The following is a 20,323-nucleotide window of genomic DNA, read 5'->3' as shown; positions in this document are numbered from 1 at the left end:
CTTGCCATTTCTACATGAGCCCCACAGAAAATTCTTGATTCAGAGAGCCATGTGAAGCTCTGGCATCCTCAAGGTGCAAAAACAAACACCGAACTCCTTGCCTAATCCCTTCAAGCTCACGTACGTATTTTACCACTGGAGACCAGTCAAATGACTGCAGCCTCTGTCTCTGCTACCTGTTCACCTCCAGGCCATTCTTGCCCATGTAGTTGGAGGCAATGGTCTCCTAGACAGACTCACAGGCAGAGAGGAGCTGATAATGGTGGCCTCAGGGCCAATGCCAATTAGTCACTTTCCTATCAGCCCACCTGTTTTAGAACAAGAATATTTCTAAATCGTCAGTACCTAAGCATGGCTCTGAGGTCCACCTTTCCAAAAGGTTCTACTTTCTCTAAACTTCTTAGAGAGACATGCTTGTTTGGGGTATAGTCAACCACTTGGGAATGCAAACTCTAAGATTTGGAATTTTATCTGCACTAACAGCCTTAGGCACCACTGAGCACAGTCCCCAGCACTGAGCAGGGATGGTTTGGGTAGGAGGGGAGTGTTAGGAGCAGTAAGGCACTGAGGGGTGGGGCAGCAACTAGCAGAGAACCAGCTTTGTCAGTTCAACCACCAATCGACCACTGCAAATTAACTGTTCAGAGATACCTGGTCACATTCATGAGGACACTGGCTTTCCTATTCCAAGTGTTCTTCACTGAAATGCTGTATGGCCCCGCTGAGACCATCTGTAACATGGTCTCAAACTTTTTTTTTTTTTTTTTTTGAGATGAAGTCTCACTCTGTTGCCCAGGCTGGAGGGCAATAGAGCAATCTCAGCTCACTGCAACCTCTGACTCATGAGCTCAAGTGATTCTCCTGCTTCAGCCTCCCAAGTAGCTGGGATTACAGGCACGTGCCACCATACCTGGCTAATTTTTGTATTTTTAGTAGAGATGGGGTTTCACCATGTTGGCCAGGCTGGACTCGAGCTCCTGACTTCAGGTGATCCGCCCACCTCGGCCTCCCAAAGTGCTAGGATTACAGGCATGAGCCACCGCGCCCAGCCTTAAACATTTATTAAGCCTCAACTGTGTTCTAAGAATCTTACTCGGCAGCATGGGGACTAAAATGAGAATATAGGGTCTGCACACAGAACTCTTGGTCTCTTATTCCTATCTTGCCTTCTCTCCAGCTAGGGAGAGACTGAGTTGACACAAAATATCAATATCATTTGGACTCTGTCAAGGGGCTTTCAAAATGAACAAGGCAGTGAGGAGAGAAGATGAGCTGAATCTGTTATAATTCCTCCTCTGGCCCAGCCTCTAACCTCTTGTTCAGCAAGAAGCACCTCTCGCCATCTGCCTAAGCTGGAAGCTTTCACCCTCTTATCCCTGAGCTGTAACTGGTCTTTAAATGTCTTCAGATGGCAGAGCACCTGGAAATCTTGGTCGTTTTTGTAGAACAACAGGAACTAGTCATCTCTTTAATTCTAATACACAAATTATGAACAATTTTGCCAGCAGGAAACATACCACACTACAGTAGTCAGGTCCATAGGCAATATAAAATCAGAGGCACATACATGCAGATCCAGGAAAACACAGAAACACAGGCTATTGAACTTAGCATGCTCATTCACTCCTGGGTTCTGCTGCTACTCTTCATTTGCTCCCTGCTCATTTGTTTTATCCGTAGGGTACAGTGGCAGATAGGTTGAGGCAGGCATCAGAGGTTTAAGAAAAGTTTATGGCAGAAAAATTGTAAGTGGGAAAAGTCTATCTAGTGGGTTATGTTATTTTTTCTCCTGTTAATCATGAAAAGATACCCATTATTTGATTTCAATGGTCTAACCTGGCTAGTACTATGGTTTCCCTAGGAGCAAATCTGGAAGCCATCCACAATGATGTTTTCATGAGCCACAGTGGTGACGGGGCAGAGCAGTCAAGGCCACCCTGCAAGTGGAGAGAGGCTTCCTACTTTCCAATGCCTTCGCAGCTTCACTCAGGACCATCAAAGACACAGCTCTTAGACTATATGGGGGCAGGAAATCTCAACCTCAGAAACCTCAGAGACTTTGAGGGTCTCCCACCATGGACCATGTATCAAGTGGAACTAAAATTTTCCCATAGGGCAGGTCCACACACTGAAGGTCCAAAGTGTCTGTCAGTTACCTGGTGGCTCTCGCCCACCTCCCTCTCTAACCCTGCCTCGGGGTTGAAGTAGAGCTGCACCTGACTTAAAGTTTTCACAGCTACCCTGAGCACCCACAGACCTCCCACAAGGTTGAAGGAGATCAGCATCTGACTTAATAATGTCATTGTAGTCCTTCCACAGGAAATGGAGGAATCCGTTTCCCAAAAGATTACGGCTGGATTTGAAGTAGTCCAGGCGGGCTATGGGCTCACAATCCACCCAAAAGATGTCAGGTGCTGTGGATTCCTGAAGAGTCATGGAGGGCAGGGAGTTTGTCCAGGAAGGAGCAAACCATCTGATCCCCTGGGCCCTTCTTGATGGAGTTCAGACTCAGTAACCATCCCCCCAAGCCCAGCTCCACCTCTAGACATTTAGGTGAAGAATTGAACAGACAATGAAGGAAGTTTCCTGAACCTTCCTCTCCCAGGTATTCACCTCTGTCACTACCACTTCTCCCTCCTTCCAGTTCCTTCTCTGCACAGATGCCCCCCTCAACCAGCCCCCAGGCTTTTCAGCAGCTTAGGGTTTCCCGTCTCTTCTGCTCCACTGTACTGCACTCTCTTCTACAGTGGGTTTTTAAGTAGCATACCTAATTAATTTTTAAACAAAATCTCCTGTGAACCTACAGGAGCTGTGAGATACTAGGATGAAGGTGTCTTCATTGGGTTTTAGTCTTTAGTGTTTTCAGCTCCCAAATACGACACCCTGGTTTCTGTCCCAGACCACTGAGTGGATGCTGATAATTTGTAAACTAGGGGACACAGGAAGAAGAACAGGTTTAGATGAGGGTGAAGAGGATGACATGATGAGAAATGAGGAGTTTCATTTGGAGCATGCTTGGCTTGAGGCTAAAAAATTGAATCTAACCCAGATGCAGCTCAAAAACTCACAGAGAGACCTGAGCTGGAGCCACAGATGCAGTGGGGATAAGTGTGCAAAAGGCACCTGCTGTATAACTGCACTGAATTTCTTCTTCAAGTCCCCATTCATATGAGTAGTAGACATTAAATCTCAGTCATTTAGAGGCTCCCATCACTGGGGTTAGGGTGGGTGGGTACTTAGTGCCAGACACGAGAGCTAACATGTTTCCCTACTATTGGCACCTACTGAGATTATATTGTATAATTTGGTCTGAGATCACAGATTTTAAAAGTTTGCAACATCCCCTTTACACAATCTCAATGTCTTTCTCCCTTTTAAAACAAATTTCCCTCTCTCTTCTATTCCCATTCTCTACTTTTATGGACTGAATTGTGCCTGCCTCCCTGCCCACTCCCAAAATTCATATATTGAACCCCTTGGCCCCAATATGACTACTGTATTTAGAGATAGAGCCTTTACAAAGGTAATTAGGAGCCGAGCACAGTGGTTCATGCCTGTAATCTCGGCACTTTGGAAGGCCGAGGCAGGTGGATCACTTGAGGTTAGGTGTTAAAGACCAGCCTGGCCAACATGGTGAAACCCTGTCTCTACTAAAAAAAATACAAAAATTAGCAGGGTGTGGTGGTGCACGCTTGTGATCCCAGCTACTCGGGAGGCTGAGACAGGAGAATTGCTTGAACCTGAGAGGCAAAGGTGCAGTGAGCCGAGATCGTGCCACTGCACTCCAGCCTGGGCAACAAAGTGAGACAAAAAAAAAAAGAACTAAACAAAAAGGTAACTAAGATTATATGAGGTCATAGAATAGGGCCCTAATCCAGTAGGATTGCTATCCTTATCAGAAGAGGGAAACACACACAGAGAAAAGGCCATAGGAGGACACAGTGAGAAGGTGGCCATCTGCAAGCCAAGGAGAGAGACCTCACCAGAAACTAACCCTGCTGGCACCTTGATCTTGGACTTTCAGCCTCCAGAACAGTGAGAAAATAAATTTCTGCTGTTGAAGCCACCCAGTCTGTGGTCTTTTTTTATGGCAACACTAGCAAACTCATACACTCACCTGGGAGTAAGGGAAATCACTCTCCCTCTGCTTACGATACTCTGGGCTGTGAAACAACCATCAAAGCATTGCTTCTGCTCCAGCACCACGTTGATAATAGAGATGAGTCTGGGGTCTTGACACTTTCTAGGCTATGCCCAGGGAAACGGCACAGGTTTCCTCTGCTCACATGTTCCTAAGTAAATGAGAATATAGAAGATATTAAAATGTAATTAATAATTCAAATCTAGTTAATTCACATATTGAATGCTCTAATCTAAAAATAGAAATTATACCTTCTTTTCAAGGTACCCATGGAATATTCACAAAAACTGACTACATAAAAAGCCTCAAAGAAATTGTTTAAATTCTGGGGGGGTGGAACCAAGATGGCCGAATAGGAACAGCTCCAGTCTCCAGCTCCCAGCCCCAGTGACACAGAAGACAGGTGATTTCTGCATTTCTGCTTGAGGTACCGGTTTCATCTCACTAGGGAGTGCCTAACAGTGGGTGCAGGAAAGTTGGTGAAGTGCACTGTGCGCGAGCCGAAGCAGGGCGAGGCATTACCTCACTCGGGAAGCGCAAGGGGTCAGGGAGTTCCCTTTCCTAGTCAAAGAAAGAGGAAACAGACGGCACCTGGAATATCGGGTCAGTCCCATCCTAATACTGCGTTTTTCCAACGGGCCTGGAAAACGGCACACTAGGAGATTGTGTCCCGCACCTGGCTCGGAGGGTCCTATGCCCACGGAGTCTCCCTGATTGCTAGCACAGCAGTCTGAGATCAAGCTGCAAGGCGGCAGCGAGGCCGGGGGAGGGGCGCCCGCCATTGCCCAGGCTTGCTTAGGTAAACAAAGCAGCCAGGAAGCTCGAACTGGGTGGAGCCCACCACAGCTCAAGGAGGCCTGCCTGTCTCTGTAGGCTCCACCTCTGGGGGCAGGGCACAGACAAACAAAAACTCAGCAAGAACCTCCACAGACTTAAATGTCCCTGTCTGACTGACAGCTTTGAAGAGAGTAGTGGTTCTCCCAGCAGGCAGCTGGAGATCTGAGAACGGACAGACTGCCTCCTAAAGTGGGTCCCTCACCCCTGAGCAGCCTAACTGGGAGGCACCCCCCCAGTAGGGACAGACTGACACCTCATTCAACCGGGTACTCATCTGAGACAAAACTTTCAGAGGAACTATCAGACAGCTGAATTTGTGGTCTCACGAAAATCCGCTGTTCTGCAGCCACCGCTGCTGGCACCCAGCCAAACAGGGTCAGGAGTGGACCTCTAGTAAACTCCAACAGACCTGCAGCTGAGGGTCCTGTCTGATAGAAGGAAAACTAACAAACAGAAAGGACATCCACACCAAAAACCCATCTGTACATCACCATCATCAAAGACAAAAAGTAGATAAAACCACAAAGATGGGGAAAAAAACAGAGCAAAAAAACTGGAAACTCCAAAAAACAGAGCACCTCTCCTCCTCCAAAGGAACACAGTTCCTCACCAGCAACAGAACAAAGCTGGATGGAGCATGACTTTGATGAGTTGAGAGAAGAAGGCTTCAGACGATCAAACTACTCTGAGCTACGAGAGGAAATTCAAAACAATAGCAAAGAAGTTAAAAACTTTGAAAAAAAATTAGAAGAATGGATAACTAGAATAACCAATGGAGGGAAGGGCTTAAAGGAGCTGATGGAGCTGAAAGCCAAGTTTCGAGAACTACGCGAAGATTGCAGAAGCCTCAGTAGCAGATGCGATCAACTAGAAGAAAGGGTATCGCTGATGGAAGATGAAATGAATGAAATGAAGAGAGAAGGGAAGTTTAGAGAAAAAAGAATAAAAAGAAATGAACAAAGCCTCCAAGAAATTTGGGACTATGTGAAAAGACCAAACCTACGTCTGATTGGTGTACCTGAAAATGATGGGGAGAATGGAACCAAGTTGGAAAACACTCTGCAAGATATTATCCAGGAGAACTTCCCCAATCTAGCAAGGCAGGCCAGCATTCAGATTCAGGAAATACAGAGAACACCACAAAGATACTCCTCAAGAAGAGCAACTCCAAGACACATAATTGTCAGATTCACCAAAGTTGAAATGAAGGAAAAAATGTTAAGGGCAGCCAGAGAGAAAGGTCGGGTTACCCACAAAGGGAAGCCCATCAGACTAACAGCTGATCTCTCAGCAGAAACTCTACAAGCCAGAAGAGAGTGGGGGCCGATATTCAACATTCTTAAAGAAAAGAATTTTCAACCCAGAATTTCCTATCCTGCCAAACTAAGCTTCATAAGTGAAGGAGAAATAAAATACTTTACAGACAAGCAAACGCTGAGTGATTTTGTCACCACCAGGCCTGCCCTAAAAGAGCTCCTGAAGGAAGTACTAAACATGGAAAGGAACAACCGGTACCAGCCCCTGCAAAAACATGCCAAATTGTAAAGACCATCGAGGCTAGGAAGAAACTATAGCAACTAACGAGCAAAATAACCAACTAACATCATAATGACAGGATCAGATTCACACATAACAATATTCACGTTAAATGTAAATGGGCTAAATGCTCCAATCAAAAGACACAGACTGGCAAAATGGATAAGGAGTCAGGACCCATCAGTGTGCTGCATTCAGGAAACCCATCTCACGTGCAGAGACACACATAGACTCAAAATAAAGGGATGGAGGAAGATCTATCAAGCAACTGGAAAACAAAAAAAGGCAGGGGTTGCAATCCTAGTCTCTGATAAAATAGACTTTAAACCAACAAAGATCAAAAGAGACAAAGAAGGCCATTACATAATGGTAAAGGGATCAATTCAACAAGAAGAGCTAACTATCCTAAATATATATGCACCCAACACAGGAGCACCCAGATTCATAAAGCAAGTCCTCAGTGACCTACAAAGGGACTTAAACTCCCACACAATAATAATGGGAGATTTTAACACCCCACTGTCAACATTAGACAGATCAACGAGAGAGAAAGTTAACAAGGATATCCAGGAATTGAACTCAGCTCTACATAAAGTGGACCTAACAGACATCTACAGAACTCTCCACCCCAAGTCAACAGAATATACATTTTTTTCAGCACCACACCACACCTATTCCAAAATTGACCACATAGTTGGAAGTAAAGCTCTCCTCAGCAAATGTAAAAGAACAGAAATTATAACAAACTGTCTCTCAGACCACAGTGCAATCAAACTAGAACTCAGGATAAAGAAACTCACTCAAAACCGCTCAACTACATGGAAACTGAACAACCTGCTCCTGAATGACTATTGGGTACATAATGAAATGAAGGCAGAAATAAAGATGTTCTTTGAAACCAACGAGAACAAAGACATAACATACCAGAATCTCTGGGACACGTTCAAAGCAGTGTGTAGAGGGAAATTTATAGCACTAAATGCCCACAAGAGAAAGCAGGAAAGATCCAAAATTGACACCTTAACATCACAATTAAAAGAACTAGAAAAGCAAGAGCAAACACATTCAAAAGCTAGCAGAAGGCCAGAAATAACTAAAATCAGAGCAGAACTGAAGGAAATAGAGACACAAAAAACCCTTCAAAAAATTAATGAATCCAGGAGCTGGTTTTCTGAAAAGATCAACAAAATTGATGGACCACTAGCAAGACTAATAAAGAAGAAAAGAGAGAAGAATCAAATAGATGCAATAAAAAACGAAAAAGGGGATATCACCACCGATCCCACAGAAATACAATCCACCATCAGAGAATACTACAAACACCTCTATGCAAATAAACTGGAAAATCTAGAAGAAATGGATAAATTCCTCGACAAATACACCCTCCCAAGACTAAACCAGGAAGAAGTTGAATCTCTGAATAGACCAATAACAGGTTCTGAAATTGTGGCAATAATCAATAGCTTATCAACCAAAAAGAGTCCAGGACCTGATGGATTCACAGCCGAATTCTACCAGAGGTACAAGGAGGAACTGGTACCATTCCTTCTGAAACTATTCCAATCAATAGAAAAAGAGGGAATCCTCCCTAACACATTTTACGAAGCCAGCATCGTCCTGATACCAAAACCTGGCAGAGACATAACCAAAAAAGAGAATTTCAGACCAATATCCTTGATGAACATTGATGCAAAAATCCTCAATAAAATACTGGCAAACCGAATCCAGCAGCACATCAAAAAGCTTATCCACCATGATCAAGTGGGCTTCATCCCTGGGATGCAAGGCTGGTTCAACATACGCAAATCAATAAATGTAATCCAGCATATAAACAGAACCAAAGACAAAAACCACATGATTATCTCAATAGATGCAGAAAAGGCCTTTGACAAAATTCAACAACCCTTCATGCTAAAAACTCTCAATAAATTAGGTATTGATGGGACGTATCTCAAAATAATAAGAGCTATCTACGACAAACCCACAGCCAATATCATACTGAATGGGCAAAAACTGGAAGCATTCCCTCTGAAAACTGGCACAAGACAGGGATGCCCTCTCTCACCGCTCCTATTCAACATAGTGCTGGAAGTTCTGGCCAGAGCAATCGGGCAAGAGAAGGAAATAAAGGGTATTCAATTAGGAAAAGAGGAGGTCAAATTGTCCCTGTTTGCAGATGACATGATTGTATATCTAGAAAACCCCATTGTCTCAGCCCAAAATCTTCTTAAGCTGATTAGCAACTTCAGCAAAGTCTCAGGATACAAAAATAATGTACAAAAATCACAAGCATTCTTGTACACCAATAACAGACAAACAGAGAGCCAAATCATGAGTGAACTCCCATTCACAATTGCTTCAAAGAGAATACAATACCCAGGAATCCAACTTACAAGGGATGTGAAGGACCTCTTCAAGGAGAACTACAAACCACTCCTCAATGAAATAAAAGAGGATACAAACAAATGGAAGAACATTCCGTGCTCATGGGTTGGAAGAATCAATATCGTGAAAATGGCCATACTGCCCAAGGTAATTTATAGATTCAATGCCATCCCCATCAAGCTACCAATGACTTTCTTCACAGAATTGGAAAAAACTACTTTAAAGTTCATATGGAACCAAAAAAGAGCCTGCATCGCCAAGTCAATCCTAAGCCAAAAGAACAAAGCTGGAGGCATCACGCTACCTGACTTCAAACTATACTACAAGGCTACAGTAACCAAAACAGCATGGTACTGGTACCACAACAGAGACATAGATCAATGGAACAGAACAGAGCCCTCAGAAATGGTGCCGTATATCTACAACTATCTGATCTTTGACAAACCTGACAAAAACAAGAAATGGGGAAAGGATTCCCTATTTAATAAATGGTGCTGGGAAAACTGGCTAGCCATATGTAGAAAGCTGCAACTGGATCCCTTCCTTACACCTTATACAAAAATTAATTCAAGATGGATTAAAGACTTATATGTTAGACCTAAAACCATTAAAATCCTACAAGAAAACCTAGGCAATACCATTCAGGACATAGGCGTGGGCAAGGACTTCATGTCTAAAACACCAAAAGCAATGGCAACAAAAGCCAAAATCGACAAATGGGATCTCATTAAACTAAAGAGCTTCTGCACAGCAAAAGAAACTACCATCAGAGTGAACAGGCAACCTACAGAATGGGAGAAAATTTTTGCAACCTACTCATCTGACAAAGGGCTAATATCCAGAATCTACAATGAACTCAAACAAATTTACAAGAAAAAAACAAACAACCCCATCAAAAAGTGGGCAGAGGACATGAACAGACACTTCTCAAAAGAAGACATCTATGCAGCCAAAAAACACATGAAGAAATGCTCATCATCACTGGCCATCAGAGAAATGCAAATCAAAACCACAGTGAGATACCATCTCACACCAGTTAGAATGGCCATCATTAAAAAATCAGGAAACAACAGGTGCTGGAGAGGATGTGGAGAAATAGGAACACTTTTACACTGTTGGTGGGACTGTAAACTAGTTCAACCATTGTGGAAGTCAGTGTGGCGATTCCTCAGGGATCTCGAACTAGAAATACCATTTGACCCAGCCATCCCATTACTGGGTATATACCCAAAGGACTATAAATCATGCTGCTATAAAGACACATGCACACGTATGTTTATTGCGGCACTATTCACAATAGCAAAGAGTTGGAACCAACCCAAATGTCCAACAACGATAGACTGGATTAAGAAAATGTGGCACATATACACCATGGAATACTATGCAGCCATAAAAAATGATGAGTTCGTGTCCTTTGTAGGGACATGGATGAAACTGGAAAACATCATTCTCAGTAAACTATCGCAAGGACAAAAAACCAAACACCGCATGTTCTCACTCATAGGTGGTAATTGAACAATGAGAACGCATGGACACAGGAAGGGGAACATCACACTCCCGGGACTGTTGTGGGGTGGGGGGAGGGGGGAGGGACAGCATTAGGAGATACACCTAATGCTAAATGACGAGTTAATGGGTGCAGGAAATCAACATGGCACATGGATACATATGTAACAAACCTGCACATTGTGCACATGTGCCCTAAAACCCTAAAGTATAATTAAAAAAAAAAAAAAAAGAAATTGTTTAAATTCTCAAAAGGTAGAAATAATACAAAATATTCTCTGATCAAATTGCAACAAAATAAATATTCATTACAAAAACAAAAGACTCTACCACCCGGAAATTTTAAATTTTTTTCTTAAACATTTTTGGACCAAAAAAGAAACCAAAAAAATTGAAAATTATCTAGAATTTTTTAAACTCTACACATAAGAATCTATAGGACACTAACGAGAGGAAAATCTATGATCTTATTTACTTATATTAATAACAGAAGATGATTAATACATGAATTAAGCATCTAAACCAAGAAGTTAAGAAAAGAATAACAAGTACATTTAAATAACATGCAATGACAAAATTAATAAAGATAAAAGCCGACACTAGTAAACGAAGAAAGTGATGAGTACAGAAGCCAGATTGTAGTGATGGAGTGAGCTGGAGGTGAGAGGGTGGTGAGGAAGTGCAGACAGAAAATGCAAACAACACCTCTGAAAGCTTGGCTGTGAAAGGGAAGAAAGACAGGGCAGTAGCTAAAAGTGGATGAACCTCTGATAGAGAAACACTAAATATTTTGACAGTGGAGGAAAGGCAAGGACAGATGCCAATACGAGTCAAATTTATAAGGGATGAGTAGAAAACTGAGCTGAAAATGATGTTTTTCCTGAAAATAATGAATAGGGAGGTGCAGGTGTCTGAGATTCAGACAAGAACTCTATGGAAAACAGAAGGCAAAAACTAGGGAAATACAGAATTATTAGGGATTGTTGAGAGCCCAGATAACTTGACAGGAACTCAGTCTGCCCAGAAGTTGGATTTGCTGCAGTGTGCTGAGATGTCTTGGTGCAGAAGAGAAGACATTGGATTAAGGTAAGGTTGAGGCTTTTCTGGCAAGGAGAACAGAACTTAAATGGGTAAGAAAGATAGAAGAGAAAGCCTTCACTGCATTTATCCAAAATGCATTAATTAAGCAGGTATTATGTAAGATAATAGGTTGATGTATAAGAGCACAGAGTCTGGAGCTAAGCTGCCTAGATTCAAAATCTGGCTCTAGCACTTACAAAATGTGTCCATGGACAAGTTATTTAGTCTCGTTTGGCCCCAGCTTTTTTTTTTTAAATGTGTGAAAACACAAGGATAATAATCTACCTCTTAGAGTTGGTGAAAGGATTAAATGAACTAATTCAAATTTAAAAATCAGAACAGAAATTTTTCTTCTGGCCATGACAGAGTAACAATTACTGGAATTGCCTTTCACCATGAACAGCTATAAAACTGGACAAAACCGGACAAAACCTATGACACAGCTGCTTTCAGATTCCCAGGTAGCATGCCCACAAATTCTGATTCAGGAGGTCTAAGGCAGGGAACCAGCTGTTTCAGTATTTTTTTTTTTTTTTTTTTTTTTTGAGATGGAGTCTCGCTCTGTCACCCAGGGTGGAGTGCAGTGGTGCGATCTCGGCTCACTGCACGCTCTGCCTCCCAGGTTCACGCCATTCTCCTGCCTCAGCCTCCCGAGTAGCTGGGACTACAGGTGCCTGCCACAACGCCTGGCTAATTTTTTGTATTTTAGTAGAGGCAGTGTTTCACCGTGTTAGCCAGGATGGTCTCGATCTCCTGACCTCGTGATCCGCCCACCTCGGCTTCCCAAAGTGCTGGGATTACAGGCATGAGCCACCGCGCCCGGTCTGTTTCAGTATATTTTTAAGCAATCATAAGCTTGGTTGCACGGCTGGCTTGGTAACCATGGTAAGTCCCATGTATGGAGGCTGACCCTCTCCTAACAAGCTCCAGAGCATGCAAGATAAAGAGGGAACTTTGTGAAGAAGTGGGAGGACTGTACAGATGTTCTGCCTAGCTGGGAGAGGCTGGAAAAGGGACTAAAACAAGAGGAACAATTAGCTCATCTGCGAGGTTCCCTTCAGTTGTCACACTAGGGACCCTGTAAGAGAAAATAAGGCCACTGTTGATCTTGTCGCTCCCAAGTGTCTCAGAAAGGTCAGCGATGTCGCCACTCCACTGGCCTAAAGCTGGGTTAACCAGATGACTCTGCTCCATAAGTTCTCTTCAGATCATGTCCTCCTTTTACTCCTACTACCCAGCCCCATTTCAGGCCCTCATCACCTCATAACTGAATAGTTAATAATAATCGCCCCTTTCCACAACAAGTTAACAGCATGGGGAAAATGAAACTTAGGAGAAATAACGAATCGATGCAGTATGTGGGTATGATTTGGCTCTTAATTCAAATAAATCAACTTTAAAAAGTTATTTTTGAAGCATTCAGGAAAATCTGAACACAGACTGAGTGAGGATACGGAGGAACCATTCCTAATTTTGGAAAGATATAAATGGCACTGAGGTTAAATGAGAAAAATTCATTTTGAAAAATGCATGAATTGGAGTATGTTGTGGTGAAACAACATGATGTCTGGAATTTTCTTTAAAATATTTCAGCAGAAACAAAAGACAGGAAAAAGAAATGAAAGACAGAAAAGGAACAAAAGACAGAAGAATAGATGAAGCAAGTGTGGCAAAATCTGGACTATGTTGAATCTGGGTGATGGGCATTATGTGAGGTTCATCATATTATTCTACTTTTATGTATATTTGAAATATACATAATTCATTAAAAATATTAAAATATTTTTAACAAAGAACTAAAACAGTGTCTGGCATACAATGAGTATTATGTAGGTATCGGTATTTCTAGTCATAACAACTGTGTGGCAAACACAGTTCATAACACCAAGGATATGGTGGCAGACAAGGCCCTGGCTCTCACAGGGTCCACATGCAGGAGACTAGGACATGAACCGTGACAAGTAAACAAATAAAGATCATATCAAGCAGTGGTAAATGCTGGGAAAAACAAACTTTATTTTTATTTATTTATTTATTTGAGATGGAGTCTCACTCTGTCACCCAGGCTGGAGTGCAGTGGCATGATCTTGGCGAACTGCAACCTCTGCCACCTGGGTTCAAGCAATTCTCTTGCCTCAGCCACCTGAGTAGCTGGGATTACTGGTATGCACCACCATGCCCAGCTAATTTTTGTGTTTTTAGTAGAGATGGGGTTTCACCATGTTGGCCAGGCTGGTCTCGAACTCCTGACCTCAGGTGATTTCCCTACCTTGGCCTCCCAAAGTTCTGGGATTACAGGTGTGAGCCACCGTGCCCAGCTGAAAACAAACTTTAGATGGGATGGTTTCTTAGTCTATTTTCTCTTGTTAAAACTAAATATCATTTTTCAAAGAATAAAAGTTTATTCAGCTCATGATTTTGGAGGCTAGGAAGTCCAAGGGCGTGACACCGGCATCTGGTGTGGGCCTTTATGCTGTCATCACATGGTGAAAGAATTGCATGGCAAGACAGAGCAAGCAAGCCAGAGAGGGCTTGTTTTTCTAACAAAGTCACTATCAAGGTAAGAAACCTACTCCCATGATAATATTAATCCATTCATGAGGGCAGAGGAATTAAGTTTCCAACCCATAAACTTCTGGGGGACACATTCAAACCATAGCAGATGGTCAGGTAAGACCCCACTGAGAGGCAATATTTGAGCTGAGACCCAAATTATATGTGAAGGAGGTAGCCATGCAAAGATATGGAGTGGGATTAGGGGTGGGGGTGGGCAAGGAGCTCTTGGCAGTGGGAACAGCACATGCAAAGGCCTGTCCTGTTCTGGAAACAAATGAATCACAGTGAGGCTGGGTATAGAGGTGGGAAAAGAGTGGAAGAAGATGGTCAGAAAGGTAGACAGTGGCAGGTTTATTTAGAGCCTTTGCTGGCAGCAAGAAGAGCAAGATAGCTAGTTAGAAAGAGCCCTGTGATAGGCATGAATAAAACATTTAGGAAAACTCTTTAGTGCAACAACTTAAAAGGTAGACTAAGCCAAGTATATAGTAAGCCTATAGCTCTAAGGGAAACAGTGAAGTTGGGGTGGGGGACATAATATTAGTATGAGTTGATTGCTCCTCAGTGTTTGTAGCAAGATATTACTATGAAGAGATGTGTTCAGGTAATAACTGACAATTTCCCAAGAAGAAATGAATGTAAGTAGGAGGAATCCAAAAATTTGGGTTTTCTTGGATATAGGAAAGCTAACTGCTTCTGGACCCTAAATTACAGGAATGAAACTGGAAAAGGCTTCAAGGATTAAAGGCTCACTATTAAAAATTCTCTTACAAAGAGACTCAGTACTGTGACAAACATCAGATTAAAGGTGTCGCTTTTCCCACCCAAGCTAACTCTCAGATGACCCCAAGGTAACCACCAGCAAGTTGACAAGGAGACTTGGAGGTGCAGAAGAAAAATAATAATAATAATAACAGATTGGACAACTAAGTCGAGGAAAGAACTTTAATCGTGGTTAATGGGGTACTGGTGTAAGAAATCGATTGGAAGCAAATACAGCCAAAGGCTATTTTCGGAGAAATTGAATTGCCAAAAGTCCATGAACCTGGCCTGATAATGTCTTTGACTCTCAAAGCTTAAAACCACACTCAGTCTCCCAGACTTGCACAAGCAGGAATTGGGCTGGTCCTGAAAGCCACACTGTCCCAAGGCAGACTCAATCCCAGGACTCACTTCAAACGTGGCCAGGGGAACAGTTAAGGAATAATCTCCCACAGGTACACCGTAAAAGCAACAGAAATAGATGAGACATCAGGGTGGGGGAGAATGTAGCTAGACAAAGTAAAAGCATCAAGGAACCTTTCAAAGACTGTCTAATATCCAGAGCTCCAGCAGAAGAAGATGATGGGGTGAGCCAACGAGACTGAGAAGCAGCAGCCAGTGACGGAAGGGAAGCCAGAAGTGTTTCCAAAAGGAGCAAGTCAGTTATATAGAAAGCTGTTGGGAGATCAAGGAAGATAAAGCCAGCTGTGATATTGTGAAATATATATTTGGTCTTCGTCCCTGTCTCTTGGCGCACAACTCCTAAAATCCTTGAAATCTTCAAAGTGGTTTTATGTTAAAAAGTGCCTTTTCATATGCGAATGAGTTTACTGGGGGGTTGGCAGCCCATAGGCAGCTTCAGGATGAGGGCTGGTTGCTGGAAAGACCAAGGCAGGATTAGAGGGTTGGGACTTTCACCCCCACCCCGCAACATCCAGGGAGGGGAGAGGAGCTGAAGGTTGAGTTGATTTCCAGTGGCCAGTAACTTAATCAATCATGCCTATATAATGAAGCTTCCATAAAACCCCAAAAGGACAGGGTTCAGAGAGCTTCCAGACTACCGCATCCCTGGAAGTTCCTGGAGACTGGCACACCCAGGGATGGCATGGAAATGCCAAGCCCCTTCCCATACCTCACCCTATGCATCTCTTCAACTGTATCCTTTGTAATATCTTTCATAGTAAATAGGTAAATGTAGATGTTTCCCTGAGTTCAGTGAACCACTCTAGCAAATTAATCAAACCCAGCGAGGAGGTTGTGGGAACCCTGATATATAGCCGGTCATCAGAAGCACAGGTCAAACAACCTGGAGCTTGCGATTGGCATTGGAAGTGGGAGGTGCTTTTGTGGGACTGAACCCCTAACCTGTGGGATCTGATGCTATCTCCAGGTAGGTAGTGTTGGAATTGAATTGAGTTAGAGGGCACCCAGGTGGTGTCAGCTACTGGAGGAGTGCTTGCTTGGTGTGTGGGGAGAAGCCCCCTACATTAGGTATCAGAAGCTGTGTGTGACTATGTTGTGAGAGGGTGGCAGGAAGAAACTGAGTTTGTTAATCCTATATTTTCAGGTCAGCAAAGAAGCCATTGCATTTTGCATGGTGGAACCACTAGTGAACTTGAAAAGACAATTTTAAAGGAATAACAGAGATAAAACTCAAATTGGAGACTGTTGTAAGAAAAAGGAAGGAAGACAGTGTCTGCAGACAGCTCTCTAGAATTTTGCTCTTCCAAGGAAGAGGGAAATATGGGTGGAAGCTAAAGGGGGATGTGAGCTCAAGGAAAGGTTTGCTAAACTGGGAGGTGTTCTATGCTGATGTGAATAATTAGGAAGAGAGGGGGAAATGGATGTAGCAAAGAGAAGACAAGCACAGGAGCAAAGAGCTTGGAAAGACTGAGAGGATATGATCCAGAGCCCAAGAGGAGGAGCTGACTTTAATAGGAGGATGGACACATAGTCCATTAGAAACAGGAAGCCCGCGTCACTCTGGGTCTCACTTTATCAGGCTTGTCAGTGGCAGGGATTAAAGATGGGCCCTGTCTCCTGAAGGCAGGCAGAGAACCAGGCAGGAAGGCATGATATGGGAGACCCATGCTGCTGCCTGTGAACCGGATGGTCTAATGTTATGCTGTTCTTGGTGTAACCAAAATGGAGGTTCAGTCGCTTGCCACCTGTAGAGTTCAACTAACAAGAGGTCTGGTATAAAGACACTGACTTTATTCCAAAGTTTAGTTTAGGGGAGGAAGTCCAGGCTTCTGCACTTAAGGCTAGCACTTCACTTTTGGGGCAGAAAGTCGGGACTTTTAAAGGGGGACTTGGTTTGAATGGCATACAGGGGAGGGAGCGAGCAGGTGTGGGGTCTACGTGGTTTGTGCGTTATCTACCAGGTGGTTGAGCTGGTGCCATCATGGGCAGAGCTAGGTTATAAAGTGGCCGTGATCTTGAGATACTCTTCAGGTGGGAAGGAGTTTTGTAATGGGCACGCTTCAGGTTGTAAGTAATTGACTGTTGTCTCTCGACGCAAGCTCCTGGTAGGAGAGAGTTTGGCTCTGGAGCTGCTAAGTAAGCACACAGTCAGATAAGCTTGCCCAGAAGGGAGTGTCTGGTGAAGGGAAGGTAAAGGTTATAATCATTTCTAAAGAGCTAAGTAGGAAGCAGGGAACAGGAGGAACGAGAAAAGAGAAAAGAAAATAATCGTAATTGTAAAAAATTAACTTTTTTTCTCTTAGAAACGGGGCTACTCAGTTTCATTGGTACTTGTTTTGCCGTCCTTGAGACTTCAGAGAAATCTGATTTAAATATCCCAGGCTGGCCTCAGCTGTGCCAGAGAATTCAGGAAAAGAATTCAGCTGGTCTCAGCTGTGGAGAATTCAGGAAAAGGTCAAGTACCCATGCTTGGGATGGGGGTGAAGGAATGGTAATCGGCAGATTTCTGAGAGTAAGGTTAGTATTCCTCAAGTTGAGCTGGTGAGGGCCAGTGTCCCCACCTCCCCTGCCATTTGTGACTCCCTCCTTCCTAAATGGAGAGTTATTAGGGAAGATCTTTCCCTTACCTTGTCCATCGGACGAGCCGTCGTGATGCACTTCCTCTTTCCCTCCAGCTCATGTCACTAGAAGCTCACGCTATGCTGAAGACCACACTGGTCGGCGTGGAGGGGAAAACAAAGTGAAATGCTACTGCTTTAAAAAGTGCTGACAGGTGATATGGAGCCAGGGGTATGTGTTTCTCTGAAGACTTTATAGTTGGCTCTATAGCAGAGTCCTAGAGTCCTAGAATCCTAGAAGTTTTGTGTTGGAGAGGTTTTTCAAACCATTTAGTTGCATCCATTTGAGATGGCTGGAAGCGCAGAGGCAAGGAGAGTGAAAAGACGGCCCGTCCTAAGATCACTTCCAATCAAATCCATCTGTAGGCCCAGAGTCCAGGAGTTGGCTGGTCAACTGATTTTGAGAGCCGGAAGTGGGGTGTGGAGGGTTTAGGACAGGCACCAGGCTCACTCACTGCATTAAAAGGGCAGTTCGACAGAAAACCAAACACCGCATGTTCTCACTTATAAGTGGGAGCTGAACAATGAGAACACATGGACACATGGAGGGGAACGACACACACACTGGGGCCTGTGTTGGGTTGGGGGGTGAAAGGGAGAGCCTGAGGAATAATAGCTAACGAATGCTGGCCTTAACAGCTAGCTGATGGGATGATCTGCACAGCAAACCACCACGGCGCATTTGCCTATGGAACAAACCTGCACATCGGCACATGTACCCTTGAACTTAAAAGCTGAAGATAAAAAATAAAAACAAAATGTAAAAAGGGCAGTTGGATTTAAAGGCAGGAGCTGACTTCAGCGACCCTCCATTATGGGTTTTCTAGGCTTTCGGAAGGTTCAGGACCTCAGGAAGTAAGAGTTTGTCCCATTGCCCTGCAGCCTCTTACTGTCACGTCCCAGGGTCTCAGTGACCCAGCCCTAGGGGCACTCTGGGCTCCTTCTGCAAACCTTTCGAAGCCTGCCTGCTTCTTTCCCAGTCACAAAGCTTTCGAGAAGCTGAATTCCATCTGAGGTTGATCTTCCCTCAGTGCAAGATGGGGCCTCGCGTATCCCTGGGGTCAGGACTGACTGACAGCAGCTTCCCATTCAGCTTTTTAGGGATGGGAGGAGTTGGATTTGATATGGCCAGTTGGTGGATGGGAGAAGAAAAGTCAAGAAAGAAATATTGACTCAGGAAGATTTCTGGAAAGGCCCAGCGGAACACCATCCCCCCAACCCCGAGTAGTTTAAAGCCTTTCTTCTCTGGCACAAATCTGGACCACATTCCCTCCTTACTCAGCCCTACCCTGACCTAGGATAGCAGGGGACCCAAAGGAACCAAGGCAGCTGTTTGTTTGTTTGTTTGTTTGTTTTGAGAAGGAGTTTCGCTCTTGTTGCCCAGGCTGGAGTGCAATGGCGCCACCTCGGCTCACTGCAACCTCCATCTCCCAGGTTCAAGCGATTCTCCTGCCTCAGCCTCCCGAGTAGCTGGGATTACAGGCATGCACCACCACACCCGGCTAATTTTTTTTATTTTTATTTTTAGTAGAGACGGGGTTTCTCCATGTTGGTCACGCTGGTCTCAAACTCCCGACTTCAGGTGATCCACCCGCCTCGGCCTCCCAAAGTGCTGGGATTACAGGTGTGAGCCACCGTGCCCGGCGGAAACAAAAGGCAGCTTTTTTTTTTTTTGAGATGGAGTCTTGCTCTGTCGCCCAGGCTGGAGTGCAGTGGCGCGATCTCGGCTCACTGCAAGCTCCACCTCCCGAGTTCACGCCATTCTCCTGCCTCAGCCTCCCCAGTAGCTGGGACTACAGGGACCCGCCACCACGCCCGGCTAATTTTTTTTGTATTTTTAGTAGAGAGGGGGTTTCACTGTGTTAGCCAGGATGGTCTCGATCTCCTGACCTCGTGATCCGCCTGCCTCAGCCTCCCAAAGTGCTGGGATTACAGGCGTGAGCCACCGCGCCCGGCCCCAAGGCAGCTTTTAAGGGGATGTGCAACCCCAGTCGCTTTCCAGGCGGCCTTAGCAGCAGCACCTGCAGTCAGTGCCCACTAGGTGGAGACAGAGTCCCGGAGATGCCGGCAGCAGCCTCGCTCACTCCAGAACCCCAGGCTCCTGGGTCCCGGCTCCGTGGGCTCCTGTTCCGGAAATAAATGTCCAGGACCCCAGCTCCCCTTCCAGACCAGCCAGAGCCTGTCCCCATTGATAACTCACGTTTATAGCATCGTGGTGTTTAGAAAGCTGAGTCACGTCGTTACCCTAGTCGGCTTCACAACCGTCCTGAGGATGGGTGGGCTAGGTAATTTGCTGACCCCAGTCTTATGGTTGAAGAAGTGGGGCCTTCGGGAGCCTTTGAGATGCAGCGAAGGTCACGCGGTGCACAGCAGAGCTGGCCTCAAACCCAGGTCCCCTCGACTGAATCCCAGATTCTGCCAAATCTCAGCTGCCCCTCTTCCTCTGGGGTGCACCGCACGGTAGCCACCAAGCTATTTGGCA

General features: G+C 44.5%; 1 protein-coding gene across 1 annotated transcript in view; it reads right to left on the bottom strand.

Moving 5' to 3' along the window:
* NNMT (nicotinamide N-methyltransferase) overlaps window positions 1-19,666 on the bottom strand; it is a 98,837-nt gene extending 79,171 nt beyond the window's left edge. Inside the window, exons 1-2 of the mRNA XM_063635381.1 lie at window positions 17,851-19,666; window positions 4,118-4,292 (exon numbers count right to left, since the gene is read on the bottom strand). The gene's annotated coding sequence lies outside the window, so the exon portion shown is untranslated. The remainder of the gene's footprint in view (window positions 1-4,117; window positions 4,293-17,850) is intronic.
* Between the last annotated feature and the right edge of the window lie 657 nt (window positions 19,667-20,323).

The sequence above is a fragment of the Symphalangus syndactylus genome, chromosome 3 (genome assembly GCF_028878055.3).
Source record: "Symphalangus syndactylus isolate Jambi chromosome 3, NHGRI_mSymSyn1-v2.1_pri, whole genome shotgun sequence".
In the NCBI taxonomy this organism is placed as follows: Eukaryota; Metazoa; Chordata; class Mammalia; order Primates; family Hylobatidae; genus Symphalangus; species Symphalangus syndactylus.
Note: the sequence above shows the minus strand (reverse complement) of the source record. Positions and strands in the feature narration are given on the sequence as shown.